Source organism: Polistes dominula, unplaced genomic scaffold (assembly GCF_049000335.1).
Source record: "Polistes dominula isolate Pdom_NZ unplaced genomic scaffold, Pdom_raw_medaka contig_31, whole genome shotgun sequence".
In the NCBI taxonomy this organism is placed as follows: domain Eukaryota; kingdom Metazoa; phylum Arthropoda; class Insecta; order Hymenoptera; family Vespidae; genus Polistes; species Polistes dominula.
The window spans coordinates 1,747,513-1,764,398 of NW_028300925.1; the positions used below are offsets into that span (position 1 = coordinate 1,747,513).

Here is a 16,886-nt window from a genome sequence, read left to right on the forward strand (position 1 = left end):
GAAGAAAAGTTTATTAGAAAGAACGAAAAAGAACGAAGAAGAACGAAGAAGAACGAAGAAGAAAAAGAAGAAGAAATCGACTTGCGTTGTAAAGAACGTTGCTACTCCCCTACTTTTACACCCTTTACCAGCAACCTCTTTTCCCCTACCCTTAACCCTCTCTCTCTCTCTCTCTCTCTTTTTTCACTTTTTCGTAGAAGTTATCGTAGAAAAATATCTTGGACGGAATGTTTCGAAGAAATTCGTAAGTTTCATGGAAAAGCTATCGAAGCACACTCGGAATCTTTAGAATATGATAGAAAGTGTAAAAAGCGAGACGAGAGTTAGAAAAAGAAACACTCGTATATATATGTGTATGTGAACATGAGTGTTTGTATGTGTTCTACAAAAAGAAGAAAAAGAAGAAGAAGAAGCTATTGGTGCCAGCTGATACCACAATTTTCAGGAATGATATCGGTGGTGCAAACGGGTTAAATCATCCCGACAATCTTCGATCTCGAAAGCATCTTTCTGGCCGGTAGCCATAAAAATGTTGAAAGATTTCGAATCGTTGAAATCCTTTGACACATGAGATTTTGATATTGTATCGTGAAATCGTGTTATATAAAACGAACGTTTCTATCTATCTATCTCTATCTCTCTTTCTCTCTCTCTCTCTCTCTCTCATTCTCTCTTTCGTTATTTTTATCGAACGAGATATACGTTGCGTTAGTCGTTGGCTACGATTTGTCGAGTGAGATACTTCGTTTTAGTTTTTAGATATGCAATGCATAAAGCTTCCCAATCGGCCTGGAAAATCCTTCTCGATCTATTCCGTGTGTTTTTCTCGGTATATAAGTGTTCACGTATATATGTGGTATTAGGTATATATCCAGATCAATTTTTCTATATCGGGTGAGACATTTAAAACATGCTTCCCGAATATAACACGATTGTTATCGATGATAGAAAAATACGTTCTGGATGATATCTAATCGGTTTTTAAAAATACTACGTTGATTCTCGTGGTAATACATTTTTTTTATTTTTTTTTTTTTTATTTTTTTTCAGATGGATTTTGATGCATCATAAAAATCGTATATAGATCACAAGAAATTTCTATTAATATTTTCTGTTTTCTTTTGTTATTAGAAAAAAGGTACAAAAATGAAAAAATATTATTATAATAAATACTAGAAATCAAATAAATTTTCTACGATTCATTTTCTATCATTAATATCAAATGTAATTATTGGAATGGTCTGTTTTAAATAATACCAGGTACATCAACAAAGCTTGTATTCTTTGGCAAACTGATTGCAGTAGTAGTAAACAAGTATTGGAACATATAAAATGGGATTTTCCCCATGCAAAAACGAAAGGATTCTTTTTTTCGGTCAATAGTAAATATATGGATTCGGTATAATAGCGCGTGCACGATTTTATATACATCGCGAATATCCTTTTGTAAAATTTCAATATGGATTATCTTGATCCTATCGTCAAAAACGAAGATACAAGAGTACATACAAATACTTATACCTGTGTGACCGTGCATGCATGCATGCATGCATGCATGCATACATGCAATAATGCATTCATGCCTTAGAGTAGAAATTCCAATTCGTAACGGGAAATAAATGACTATGGTTTGTACTGTAGAATCTCAAAAATACATAAGGTTTCTTCTTTCATTTTATATAGAGAAGAGGAATATTGTGCTAACGTACAAGTCGAATTTTATAAATACGCATTACGAATATTTTGCTTATGTGAGTTGCATCCTTCAACGGTGTTTGGATATTCCAAGCATTTCCCTGGTTTCACGAAAGGGATTTTACCGTTGAAAATTTTCTACCATACCGTATGTATGTCTCCAATGTGTAATATACATGTGAATGTGTATATGTAAGTATTATAGTACAACGTACCCATGAGTTATATTTAAACTTACCTTGAAGTTTAGCATCTTCTTTTGCATTTAGTCTTTTGCGCTGACCAGACAAATGCAACAGTCAGCAACCAGTCGACTTTAAACAATGCAATTTTCAACTCTCTTATGAATATCAATCTCTCGAGAATTGTTTGAATGTTTTTATAATAACAAATAGTAGATTAAATAAATACAAATGGTCGTAAATTTAATTATTATCTTATCAATTTTTCTATAAAATTATTTTTTCGAAACAAATTTTAATCGTTGAAAAATTAAATGGGAAAACTGGATCGATAGGACGAATGAAAGAAACGAGAAATAAAATGTTTATTATTATTATATAAAAAGTAATATAAAAATAAAGTTAATAATGATTAAATGTATATTTTCTTATCAGTACATATTTTTTTTTTTTTTTTTTTTAAATAAAGTTACCCCGGTAATACAACGTCACAGATGATTTTTACACTTGACGCGTGTGCACGCGCGACGTGTTTTTCTCCTTTCTGAAGAAAGAAAGAAGGAAGGATGAGGAAGGGGAAAGGGTAGAAGGGCAAAAAAAGAAAAAGGGAAAAAAGAAAGATAGAAAGGTAGAAAAAGATTCTTTTCTCCGATAAAGTGTTTAATTCAACGACTCGCAAGTTACTACGTGGGATGATTTATGATCGAGAAAGTCGAGGGAAGCCGCTTAGATCGTACAATTTACGTCCTTCGTCGATCCGTCTTGTACTACGACGTTACAACGTTGAAAATATCGAGTAGGGTTTTACCAAGAGCTTACACAGCACCATGCTTTATACATACATATACATATATATATATTTCGAAAAGCTCCAACTAACATAGAACCCTTTCAGTTTGTTTATAATGTTTTTATCAAAACGAATACTAATGAACGTAGAGTAGTTCAAAGATAAGAGAGAGAGAGAAAAAAATGATCGAAGTTATCGTATAAGAGGAAATTTATTTACTGAAGAGAGGAGATGTGGGGTTTTTAGGGGGAAAAAAATTATGAAATGCTTTCGTTGTGATTAAAATATATATAAATAACTTTATTGTTTATAATAAAATGCCCTATCTATATTACAAATATACAAAACCGTGTACTATTTACATTAAATCACCGTTTCGAGTTTTTCATTTGTTTAAACGAGTCGTTACATTACTTTTCGAAGAACCTGTTTTATTTATTTATTTATTTATTTATTTATTTATTAACTTTTTTTCTTGTTTTACGTAATAATGAATAATCGATCGATTGATTAAAACTATGTTCATCAAGTAAAAAGAGAACGAGAGATAGATAGATAGATAGATAGATAGATAGAGAAAAAATGTTATTTTCGTTGCAAATACAAGGGTGCTGCAAGGTTTATTGTTCCTCGCTATACACAATAGTCGTGGGCTTTTTTCATTTAATTTAATTTAATTTTATTATTTATTTGTAATTTTATTTTTAATTAATCTTTTTTTTTATTTCCTGTATTATTTATTTATTTTTATTTTACTTTTTCGCTCTAATTACACTTTTTTTTTTTTGCGCAACTACGAAGCTATATCACGATTCTCAAAAATACGAATAAGTCGTTTACTTTAATTTACGTGTTTGTTTATAATTTTTTTTTCTTTTCTTTTATTTCTTTCTTTTTTTTTTTTTTGCTTAACACACACCGTGTATGTATTTTTTCTTTTTATTATTCTTACTTTTATTTTTTATTTATTTTTTTTTTAAATCTTATCTCCGGATAGAAGGATATAATTGTGGATTACTGGTGAGAAATATTTGTCTTGATAATAAATAGAGAGAGAGAGAGAGATAGTGAGAGAGAGAGAGAGAGAGAAAGAGAAAGAAAGATAGGGAATGTTAAGTTAAATCGCATCTGTTGGGACCTTGGGATTCGATGATGCGAGGAACGACGCGACACAGAAGCTCCTGAAACAGAAAAGACAAATAAAAACAAGAAAGGGCAAAAGTTATTTACTTATTGATTAATGTGTTATCCGTGCTGTCTATCGGTTATCGTATTACATACGATTGACATTTATTTGCAAGTGAAAATATTCGATTATCATATTATCGAACCGTCCGATAATCAGCACGTGAAATTGAACGAAATAACGTTGAATATATTTATATATACGTGTATTTTACAACGCAAGTTAAAGTAAGTGTGCATATGTGAATACGTGCGTGCATATGTGTTATATATATATATATATATACGTACACACATACACGCGTATACACGATCGATAGTGGGTTGAAAATTTTCATGAAATTTCTTTTCTCTACCCCTCGTTCGAGCTAACGAGTCTTGTTTTAATTTTATTTTTTTTTTATTATTATTTTTTTTATTTTTTTTTTTGCCCCCGTCTTCCTTCCTTCTCAACACTTTTTTTTTCGTTTGTTTAATTTTATTTGATTATTTGCGCACTTTATTTTTCATTTGCATATTATTTTCTTTTTTTTTCTTTCTTTTTTTTTCTTTTATTATCATTCACTTTACTTCGAACGTTCTGATCAATTTGAATAGATAATGGATACATAACGATTTCCCGATAAAACAATGAAGAGAAGTTTATCGAAACTCACCTTTCCCCGTTGCTGCGATTTCCAATTACTCTCGGGATACGTAGTAGTGTATTGTGATAATACTTCTGGCAACATTTCACATCTGAAATAGAAAAGAAGAAAAGTAAATCGATAGAAATGAAGGAAAAATCTCGTAAATTTCTTTGAAATCTTGTTTTCGTTGGTTCGCATTTGTCGTCGTTGAAACATCGGGCAAGTTGTTTTTTTTTTTTATGTAAAAAAAAGATCATTTCTCAAACGTCGAAAAATATAATTTTACTGTATAAAGTATAACGATGACGTGATGCAAACAAATATATATATACATGTACAGAAAAGATTTATACATTATTCTGATTTTCAAATGAAATCAAATACAAAGAAAGAGAGAGAAAGAAACATTGTCAATATAACGTTGTATAACATTGACAATATTTGTTTTATAAACGAGAATATATATATATATATATATATATAAACGTAAAAAGGAGCCCTTTTCGTAAAAAGGAATAAGACGACTCTTTTGAGGATATCAAGTTAACTTTCGAAAAATGCATTTAAACTTCCACATCGCTGTGTGTGCATCCTGCTGCATCGAATTGTATTTTCTTTTTACGATGAGATGGCCACGCGAGGTTACTACCACCACCCTTACGTTTCTTCTCTTACTCTTCCCTCATTCTATTTCTATTTCTATATCTGTTTCTTTTACGGAACGTCACAACGTATCAGAAGGATACTATTTCGAAAATGCGAGTAGTGGAAGAAGTCTTTCGGTAGAAATTGCGTGTCCTTACAATTTCGTTTTACCACTAACATTTCTCTATTTTCTCATCTTTTTTTAAACCTCCCACTCACACCCTCCTATCTTTTTTTATATTACTTTTTATTTTTCATCTTCCATCGCTGTGTGTGTGTGTGTTTTTTTTTGTTGCTTTTTTCTAATTTTTTTCTTTTTTCCTTTTTTTCTTTTTTTTTTTTTTTTTTTTCCTTATAACGCGAAGAAGACGCTTGACACGTTGAGTCAATGCACGACCTTATTACGTGCCCTCGCAACACCCGTCAGGATAATTTTCGATTCTCCATGAGCGATAGAAAAATATGAATATCCTTTGAAATATCTTTTCCTAAGAGAGTGTACAATATTATTTGAGACAAAATATACCAAACAAAGTATGTGAAAAAAATAGATAGATAGAGAGAGAGAGAGTGTGTGTGTGTGTGTGTGTGTGTGTATTAAAACAAATAAAAATACCTAATATTATTATTCCCGACGATGAATATAATAAATAAATAAATGCAAAAAAATATCCATAAAATTTTTTCACGCGTCATATAGAATACAAATAATTTATCCGAAGATAAAAAGACAAAAAAATACAAGAATAAGATAGAAAGAGAAAGAGATAGAGTACAGAGGCACACGATGAATACACTTCGATGAATTCCATTGAGGATCGAAAGGAAGAAACAAAATAAAAAAAAATTAAAATATAAACAAAGCTTGGCACGCACCGATCGTGAGTGAGAGAGAATGAGAGAAAGGGGTGGTATGAAAGAGAGGAATGGGAAGAGGAGGAGAAGAGAACGAACAATCGGAATCCAACAGCACGCGGCGTCAATCGTTTATTGTTTCCACTCGAGGGGCATCGTACTCTCTAGGTAGGATGATTCCAATAAATTTAGATCGTCGAAAAGCCCTTGTGAAAAGGAGTGAAGAAGTAAAGGAGGCATTGATAAATGTGCAAAAGGAAAGAAAAAGAGAGTAAGAGAACGTTGGGGGGGAGGGGGTGGTAGGAAGGGAGGGGGGGGGAGGGAGAGAAAAGTTACGAACCGCAAAAGTCTTTGCGTTTGTACGCGTAATGTAATTACGGTATGGCCCGCAGGATGAGAAGAATGAGAAGGTACTGAAGGGGTGAGAGGAGGAGGAGGAGGAGGAGGAGGAGGAAAACTGCTCGAGTGAAAAAGTAATGGTTTGAGGGTTGCGGTGATGTCGGTGTAGTTGAAGGGAGGAGGAGGAGTGAAGAGGACCGTTGTAGGATGAGAAGGGTGCAGTCGATACGAACGTTTACTATGAGAGTGAGTGAGAGAGAGAAAGAGAGAAAGAGGACACGGTACGTAAACAGTGAAGTTATTGATTGCGAAAAATCACTTCCGGCCAAACGCAGAAACGCAACATGGTAGTTGTGGAACGTGTGTCGGTTAAAAGAGAGAGAGAGAGAGAGAGAGAGAGAGAGAAGAAGGATCGTTGGTGGGAAAGGTTTGATTGGAAAATCGCCAAAACGCGTGTTATCGTTTGTTTTCAAATGAGAAAAACAACGAGTTTTTTTTTTGTTTCTTTTTTTTTCTTTTCTGTTGCAAACGAATTCGATTTAATCGATCGTTAATTTCATTTGAAATTCTTTTTTTTTTGCCTATCGTAAGGTTTGATTTAAATTTTTCTTCTTTATTTGAATCTCCCTTACCCCTTGCAGTTCTTATCGTGGGAGGATTTTTTTTTCTTTTTCTTCTCGTTAATTTTTCATTTCTTATATTTTCTTCATAGTTTTTTCTTTTTTTTTTTTCTTTTTCTTTTTCTTTTTCTTTTTCTTTTTCTTTTCAGATTGACATATGTTATAACATAAAAGACGTGGGTAGTTGTCGTCGTCGTCGTCGTGTGTAGTAAATGACAGGACGAAATTCAAGGTTTTATAACACGATGGAAGGATGGAAGAATCGTCGTTTGCTCGAGTTACGTGATTAGTATCGCGTTTGAATTATTAAAGCTGTGCGAGGACAGGATGACAGATCGTTGGAATGGAATGGAATGGGGGGGGGAGGGGGAGATTCATTCTCGGCAGTCACTACCGATTTCGATATCACCTTCTTCTGATCGGACTTTTTCTATTCCTCTTTGAAAAGAAGGAAGGAAGGAAGGAAGAAAGGATGGAAGGAAGGCTACAAATCGATTTGAAAGGCTTGGACGTCCTGTGAAAGAAAAAGAGAGTGAGAGAGAGAAAGAAGGAAAGGGGGGAGTAGGGGTAGGGGTAGGGTGGAAATGAAGGAAAAAAACCTGCCAATCGTTCGACACCTTTTTCCAGTTTGATCTTTATCATTAGACATTTTATATCGAACTTTCGTAATATAGTTTTCTTTAGACGCGAATATTGCTCCACTCGTTCGTTCACTCGCAATCTCATCTCTGATCAAATTGCAATTTTTTTTTTTTTTAATGGAAAATGGATAAAAAAGATATATATATTCTTTTTTGTATTACTCAAGAGGTTTACTTATTGATATATTATTTGAAATATTAATTATTTAGTTTAGTATTAAATTATAATATATATATATATATATATAAGAACTTTTAAAAGCTTGACACGTAAGACCTCACGCAAGCATAGTCGTTGAAATTTGAGCAAAGTTACAAAATTTCTGGACACGCAACTATGGCAAAATTTATATTACAAAACCAGTTTGGTAATACTACGCGTATAATATGACTACGAGTTTATGTTAGAATGAATGAGAAGTAGTTTTGATAAAAAAGCAACGAAAAATACCTTTATCTATTATTACACACACATCGATATTTTATTTAAATTACTTATCAATAAAGTAGGAAAATACTGACCTAATAAATATCAGCTTAACTAGGGAAAGATTTTATCAAGACGAAGAGGAAGAGGAAAAAGAAGAAGAAGAAGAAGAAAAAAGAAAGTAAAGTAGTGTATCGAAGAAAGTGGGTAACAGCAATGAGATTATTTACCTTTTCGTAGGTAGTAGGTATAAAAGTAGTATAGACGAAATGGCGAGTTGCTTTTAGAGGAAAAGAGCTTTCCTTTTTTCCTTGAAAATTCTTTTCCTTTTCAAATAATCGATATTGCTTTCTTTTATCCGTCCCCGTAAATATGTCAAATGAACGAACTACTGCATCAATAGTGTGTTATGGTTTTTGTTAGAATGATTTTTCTAAAATTTACAAATTAGAAATGTATCGAAGAAAATACTATGCTTCAAATTGAAGATCACTTTACTTTCTTTCTTTTTCTTACTTACCCAATACCCACCTCCCCATAGAAACAACTAGGGAGGAAAACGACAACGTTAACGGCTATATTCGCGTAAGTTGTTAACTAAAATGGAAATAGTACAGTGGCAGCGAGGTGGCAAAGTAATACAATCGCGGGAAATTCGATTTGTCCGAGTAATGAAAACGTCGGATTCACGGTACACCGCACCTCTCTTGCCACCACCAACTCCCCAATACTCACCACCCTACTCCTATACCCCACGTTGCATAAACTTCGGCATATCTGTCGATTTTCCATTTTCACGTACAAGTATCTAACTTAACAGGGAGATTATTTCGTTGTTGTTCTTGTCGTTGTCATTTTACACTTTTTACTTTTCAAGTTTCTATTAATAATCTCAAATCTTTTTCTATCTTTTCTAACATTAAACATTAACAATGATAAATAATTATTTGATCCCATTTTTACGAAAAAAAGTTTCAAAATTTATCTATCAATTTGAAGTTATTAATACGATAAAAAGTATTGGATGTGAAAACACATACAATTCACGTGAACGTGTGTGTTTTGAGAAAACTAAAGTAATAATAATAATAATAATAATAATAATAATAATAATAATAATAAAGAAAATCAACGAACGAAAAAGTAATTAATATTTTTCTCGTTTATCGGTAATCGTCAATGAAGTTTCGATTGCAGTAAACGTATCGACAGTTTGCTCAAGAACACAAGAGAGAGAGAGAGAGAGAGACATATGTATACCAACAAAAACGTCACATTCAATATTACCGGTTAGAAATTACGACGACGCGACGCTTTGAAAACAAAAATCATGTTCTTTTGGTTCATTTCTTTCTTTTTTTTTTTCGTTTTTTATACGAGCAGGAGTAACATGATGTATTAAGATCGGGATAGCAGAATTCGTTATCCCAGCATGCAGGACCATTATTCGTAAAGAGTGATACTCCTGATCCAGCGTTCCATTAATCTCATTTCTTTTTTCTTTCTTTTTCTCGACTCTGCAACCGATCTCCTTATACACTCTCCTTCTCTTCAACTTCTTCTTCTTCTTCTTCTTTCGAAAGCCTCTTCCCCCGTTCCAGGGCCCCTAGCCCCTCTCCTCTCCAGCCCTCGCATATATTTCTTTAGACAAATCGCCGAGCGTATTTAAATTCAGCGAAGAAACCCGCGAAGGCAATCGTCGGGAATTTGCGCTGGAAAGAAAGTAATATCATTCAAAAAAGGAACTACTATCTCGCGCGCTTTTGGGCCACCTACATTCTAGAATTGGCGTTGGTTGGCTGGCTGGTTGGTTCTTTGGTTGGTTGGTTGGTTGGCTGGTTGGTTGGTTGGTTGGTTGCTCGGTTGCTCGGTTGGCTGAATCGACAAAGAGAGGAGGTTATTCCCCGATGCGAAAGTTTCTCTTCTCCATTTTACATTACCGGAATAGTTCCGGAGGAAAATGTTAGTCGTTGAGGAAACTTCATTTCCGCGATAACTTTTCCAATTATTATCAGATGGCAAATGGACACTCTTTGTACTTTCTGATAACTCTTAATTCACACCCCTTTGCCCCTACCACTATAACCACCACCACCACCACCACCACCGTCATAGTCACTCCCTACTCATCCTCCTATTATTCTTTTCATTTTTATTTCATTTCGAAGTATCACATATAACATCATTCAATCTCATTTCTTCGTATTTATGTCACGTGTCACGTGTATAACTGTATGTATATTATTATATTATATTATATGTAATATGTGTGTACATAAGTATATAAAACGATTGGAACGAGTCCGTTAAGTTCGAGCAGGAAGTCTATGAGACTTTAAATTATAGTGCAAAGCCGATGGAAAACCGGACGTATAAAGCTTTCCGGTCGTGGTGCGACGTATTATCTCGATAAGGCGTTCTCGCGTGAACAAGCGATACGTATTGTGCCGATTAAGCGAGCGTAACGCCGAGATATTTCATCGCTCGAAGTTTCCGGTATCTTCTATCTCTATACGTTCACATAGAAATACATATATATATGTATACATGTAAGTATATTATGTATACATAGTTAGGTTTGAAACGTGTTAGGTACGTGACCGATCAACCGATCAACCGATCTATCGTTCAATCGATCGATACTATAATTTTATCTGCTTGTTTTATTTTAATTTTTTTTTTTTTTTTGGAAAATTAAATGATAATTTGTACACACAATTTTTTTTTTACTTTTTACTTCATTTTTGTTTTAGTCGTTTATCAATTCATCGATAAATTTCAATGTTAGTATTCATTTTTGGTAATGGTGGTTGTAAATAACAAAGGGAAGATTTTTTGTATGTACTACGCCCTTTGTAAAGGACAAATTCGAACTATCTCATATATGCGTACACACGATTCATTTTAGTCATGTTAAAGCAACGGAAATTATAACTGCAAAAATTTATGTCGGAAGAACAAAAATTTCATTTCGCCTAACTGTTTGGTCGTCGTCTCTTCTCTTTGTGTTTTGTATGTGTGTATGTTCACGTGTGTTTGTTTGTTTGTTTGTTTGTTTGTTTGTTTGTTTGTTTGTAGGTTACGAGTAGTTCCTCGTAATTACTAACTTATAATAAACTGGTTAAAAGTTTTCAAATAAAACCATACTTATATACCATAAGGGCGTATACCTACTTTTCCAACAGTTTATAGTATAACTTAGCAAGTAATTTAATGATTAATTGCTATTTATTTTGAATGAAAAATATTACTTTTCTATAGATATTTATTCGTTCATATACTTAACACTTCAATATAAAGAAATAAGATATAATTAAGATGAATATTTATTATTACAAAAAAATATATTTTCTAAACTAAAGAGTGTCTAAAGTACAACTTATTCAAAACAATACATACATATAAATAAAATAAAAATAGAATGGGTAATTAACATATGATTGAATTAAAAGATTTATTTTCATTCTAAATTCGCGTTAAATAAATAAATAAAAATACAACAGGTTTTGCACGTGAGATGGTTTAATTAAACTAGATACTTGTACGTGTAGGTGTTTGTATAAATCTACACACGTTTATGAACGGATGAGAACATATATGAGTAACATGTATATATACTCAAACGTTCATAAACACGTATATAAACATATATTTACAATAGATGTGTGAGTGTATCAGTATACATACATAAATGTGTAAAGTTTGATCAAAGGCAAAGTAACAGAAGATGCGGCCAATGGCCGCGAATAGCCGTGGATGGCCGCGAGTGGCCATGTAATAGTAATGAAATGGACCGAACGGATGAACGAACGAATGAACGAACGAATGAACGAACAGTCGAACGTTGGGCTCGCGGAATTTCGCTCTTGAATAGAAGTCCTTTCCTTCGTGTTTACAAACAAGTGGAACTGGTTTCGTATGAGGGGTAAAGAGACGGGTAGGGGGGGGGGAGGGACGAGGATGGGAGAAAACTCTTATACGAGTGGACACGCCCTTGCCTACGGTCGGAGCGTGTGAAAGAGAGAACTTTGGCTTGGATGTCGGATGAACAAAGAGGAAACGCTAGAGCCTTTGTTTCAACCATTTGGCATTAATGCGAGCGCGTTAATTAAGACCGATGATGGTACTCCTCCTCCTCCTCCTCCTCCTCCAACTCTTTCTCGTGGTGGTTGGTCACCCAGGATAAGGTAGAAACGACGAAGACAGAGAGATAAAAATAAAACAAAAAAAAGATAGTGGGTAAAAGAAGTAGAGAAAGGAAAAATAAAGCACATAAAGTAAGTAAAGAGAATGAAAGAAAAGATTAAAAAAATAAATACATATATAAATAATAATAATAATAATAATAATAATAATAATAATAATAATATATAGATAAAAGAGAAATTTTCATCTTTTTCTAGATTTATTATATCGTAAAGGCGAAATTAATGCTCTCATTACGAGTGTAGAATTAATTAAAACGAATCCTTGGAGGTAACAGCTGACGCATAAGGGAATATGAAGAGAATGAAATAGAAAGAGAAATATATATATATATATATAGAAATATATATATAGTCAGATAGAGATAGAGAGAAAAGGGTTGAGTTCTAACGTAGAAACTTGAATTATGAAGCGACTTAGCTCTTTTACTACCAACCATATGGATTTACTAATTGGTGACCTGCCGATCGAGTTACGCTTTAAATTTCTCATGTCTCTCGAGTTATAATGCATTCATATACATCCCATATATATATATATATATGAATATATAGTTGAGGATGTATATGGTGCAGCTGCAACGAGCGAGAACGTCCTGTACCCAAACCCCCCTCTTTAAATATCGTTCGCATTTAATCGTCGAGGACAATTTTACGTAGTGTAGGCGAAGACAATGTTCGAACGTGCACCGGTATCCTTTTGATCCTATTAAAGGAGCGAACGATTTATCGATTACCGACAAAACCGATCATAATTTATTACGGTCAATTAGTCCCTCTTTAAATCATCTACGTGTGTTGAGATCGTCGTATATACACATACGTATGCATGTATTTAATATTGATATCGAATCGCTTAATGCAGATATTTAATATCGTATTATTGTTTAATGAAATGTAAGAAAGAGAGAGAGAGAGAGAGAGAGAGAGAGAGTGTGTGTGTGTGCATGAGATGGAATGGGGAAAAGGTGGATAAACGATTTTAAATGTGAAAGAGAAATGCCGACGAAAGAGTACAAAAAGAAAAAAACGAAATCTTAAAAAAATCGTGTAAGAGGAAGAGCGTGGTCAAGTGAGGAGGGGGGTGGTTCTTGTTCGAGTGGATTTTACCAGCTCGTAACACGTCCTTTAGCGTGCTTTGCAAGAAAGAAAAAGGACCTCAAAAAGAAAGTAAAGAAAAGGAACAACAAATAGAAGAAGATATATAGTATATAAACCTAGGGTCGAGTAGACGACGTGACGTAGAACGTTCTTGATTTCACTCGGAAACACGTTCCTTACCCTTACCCTTACCCTTACCCTTACCCTTACCCCCTGGTTGCTACCGAGTGAAATAAAAAGAACAAGAAAAGGGTATAGAAGTAGGAAGAGGAAGAGGAGGAGAAGGATGAGGATGAAAAAGAAGAGTCCACTCGATATATAGTGCGAGCCCGTTTGCCCCTTATGTTTCTTCTTCTTCTTCTTCTTGACTCGACTTGGCCGTATTTTCAAGAAACTTCAGCTCCAATATTTAAAGTGGGAGATGAAATTCACCCCGGTAAGATTTCAGAGTTGAATTCGTGGATGTACGAGCTATGGTAAGAACGAAGGTTCTTGTTCATGCGCGCACGCGCGAGTAAAAGAGAAAGAGAGAGAGAGAGAGACAAGTAAAAGGTACCAACGAAAACTTTCTTCCTTCCTTGGAGTAATCCTTTTTCTATCTCTCTATCTTTCTCTCTCCCTGTGTGGTTCTTTCTATCTTGTGCTGGTTCTCTCTCTCTCTCTCTCTCTCCTCTCGTGCTTTCGGCTCATTAAAATTGAAGGTCCTCCGCAGTCGCCGTGGCCGTTGCCAAGTCGTATGTCTAACAGAAAGTCCGCAACTGTTTCTCCGTTCCTCTTCCTGAATCTGATAGGGACAAACGCGAAGCAGTCCCGACTACTTGTTACCATATTTATCACCGACTCTCTTTCTCTTACTCTCTTTCTCTTTGTATATATATATATCTTTTTCTTTCTAACTTATTTCAACTTTGCTGGCCCCGTACTGCAGGTGCTTCAAGACAATGAAAAGGTATCGTGTCTCTTTTGTTATGCAGAATTAGCGCAACCACGAGACCATTCTCCTTCTTCAACTTGCCATCTCCCTTGTGCTTTCTTTGAAGAAAAAGAAAAAGGGAACTAACCAGAAGAAAGATAGAAAGACAGAGAAGGAAAATGTAGAATCAGCTTGGAACGATCTAATGTTAATGCGTCACGCTTCGTGAATGTCTTCTATCAGCAAAGATCCTTATGCATGTATGTATGTATGTATGTATGTATGTATGTATGTATGGATGGATGTATGGATGTGCATACTACCAACTAATCAAATTTAATCGATTCTTCCTTCCACATCCTCTTATTTTCTCTCTCTTTCGTTCTCGAATTTTTTCTTATTCTTTTTCTTATTTTCACCTTATCATCCCATTTTCGCATACCTTGCTTCTTCATTTCCGAATGGAATGAAGTAAAAAAAAACTTATCGAACTGTTCTTTGTTTCACCCTTCTCCCCTTCCTCTTCTACAGGTTTTTTCCAGTTTTGTTTTCATCAGTGCAATACTTGAAAAGACGCAGAGTATAGGAGGGTGGATGGGAGGTAAGGTGATGCTTACTTACTCTTGACGCTAATTAAATGTCGTTAACGATACGACTACGTCGATGACAAGAAACGTATATTTCGCTAGATTATTGAAATCGATCAAAAATCGAACGATAAAAAGAGAAAGAGAGAGAGAGAGAGAGAATATGTATGAGTATTTGAAATCACGACTCGTACGTTCTCGTTATTTCGATTAGTAATTTACGAAGTTCATAAATTTTTTATCTTCACCCATAATAGTAATAATAGTTGTAGTAGTAGTAGTAGTAGTAGTAGTAGAGAACGCGTAGATTTTTATTTTTTAAAAATATTTTCTACTATTATTTCAAGAGAAAAAACGAGGTAACCCAAAATATATATATATATATTAAAGTTGAGCCTTTCGAAATTCCCCGGACGTTTCACGAGATGTCATATTTAAAATTATAAAAAGGAAACGCGACGTCCCATGGCTGTTGTAAAATGGTTTTTTTTTGTCTTTTTCTTTTCTTTATTTCTTTCTTTCATTTTTCGTTCCGCAGTGTAAAGTCGCGTGTTTCTGGATTTGGTGACGACCGTGACATTATTACAGGGGTAAATAAACCCCCTTTCTCAAGTTATCTTTTTTTTTTTAAATCTCTCTCTCTCTCTCTCTCTTTCTTTTTGCTCATCATCATCATCTTCCATTTTCTTTTTAGCCCTTATCTCGTAGATATTTCTTTCTATTTTTCTCTCCCTTTCTCTGTCTCTCTCTCTCTGTCTCTGTTTCTGTATCTCTCTCATACTAATTGTAAGATGAAAACGAGGCGTTCGTTCTTCATTTATTTACGAGAAAGGAAAAACGGCAAATCTTACTCTCGACAACTCGCCGCAATCTTAACGACCCAGTTAATCTTGGTCGCAGAAGTGAAATAGACTACCACCATCAACGTTACCTACCTTGATTTAAAACTACGCTCGTAATTAACCAACCCCCTGGAACAATGTAAGAGAGATAAGGACTCCGTACAAACGACACGAACAAACCGAATATTTATCTATAATAAAATACCTAAGATAGTGTGGATTTACGTACATGCAACGAACCCTTTAGTAGTATTCCCTCGTACATTTTCTACCTCGACTCAACAATTTTATATAATTGATGTTCCCTTATGTAATGCGAAGCATTTAAAAATCAGTTTATTATGAAAACGATGTGTAATTTATTTTTTTTCTTTTTTTTTTTTTTTTTTGAGAGAGAATGAATTTAAAAAATACGTAATATTCTTACGAATATATAAATAAAATTTCCGAGTGTTTTATTGGCTTATTTTTATTTTTTTCGGGGTTTTTTTTTCAAAGATCTACTTACACTACTTTCATAAAAAGAACTACCCTGGATTTTCAAATTGACAAGTTTAATAATACAAAGATATGTTTCAGAGTATTGAAATTTATTAAAAAGATTTTATTAAAAAGCAAATATTAAATATTTTAAATTGATAACGAAGATGACACGAAATATTTCAGTGGCTCTTACGTAAATAGAACAAAACAAAAATGCAACGAAAAGAGAATTTTACTGGTACTTTAACTTTATTTCTTGATTGAATTAACGTTTAATATTCATGATGAAAAATATTAAACATTCTTCTTAACATTTTGAACGTGATATTAATTCAAACTTTTTCTCCTACATTATATATATATATAGTATCTTTTGCTCGAATAAATGAAATACATACACACACGTTTATTACACTTGTATTACAAATAGTCTAGAAAATTTCTATTTCATCCAGTTATGTCGTCAAGAAAAAAATTGAGATGAGACAAAGGTTTGCTTTAATGTTAAAAAAAAAAAAAAAAAAAAAAAAAGAAAAAAAAACTATAAAAGAAAAAGAGAGAAAGAGATGAGAATGAGATGAAAAGTTTTGTAGGAAATATAGATGGTGTGTTGTTAAAAACGATGAACAACAAGCAAGAAGAGATGAGGCAGAAAGCGTTAGCAGAGAGTTGTTCTGCGTAGATGATTTCCCCGGCCGGACCCGCATGATTCGAATTTACGAAAGATGTGACACAGCTGACATTTAT

The 16,886-nt window shown here is 33.7% G+C and overlaps 1 protein-coding gene across 1 annotated transcript in view; it reads right to left on the reverse strand.

The window, feature by feature from the left end:
- Positions 1-2,935: 2,935 nt before the first annotated feature.
- Toll-6 (Toll-like receptor 6) overlaps positions 2,936-16,886 on the reverse strand; it is a 90,119-nt gene continuing 76,168 nt past the window's right edge. Inside the window, 2 exon segments of the mRNA XM_015317711.2 lie at positions 2,936-3,848; positions 4,509-4,590. The gene's annotated coding sequence lies outside the window, so the exon portion shown is untranslated.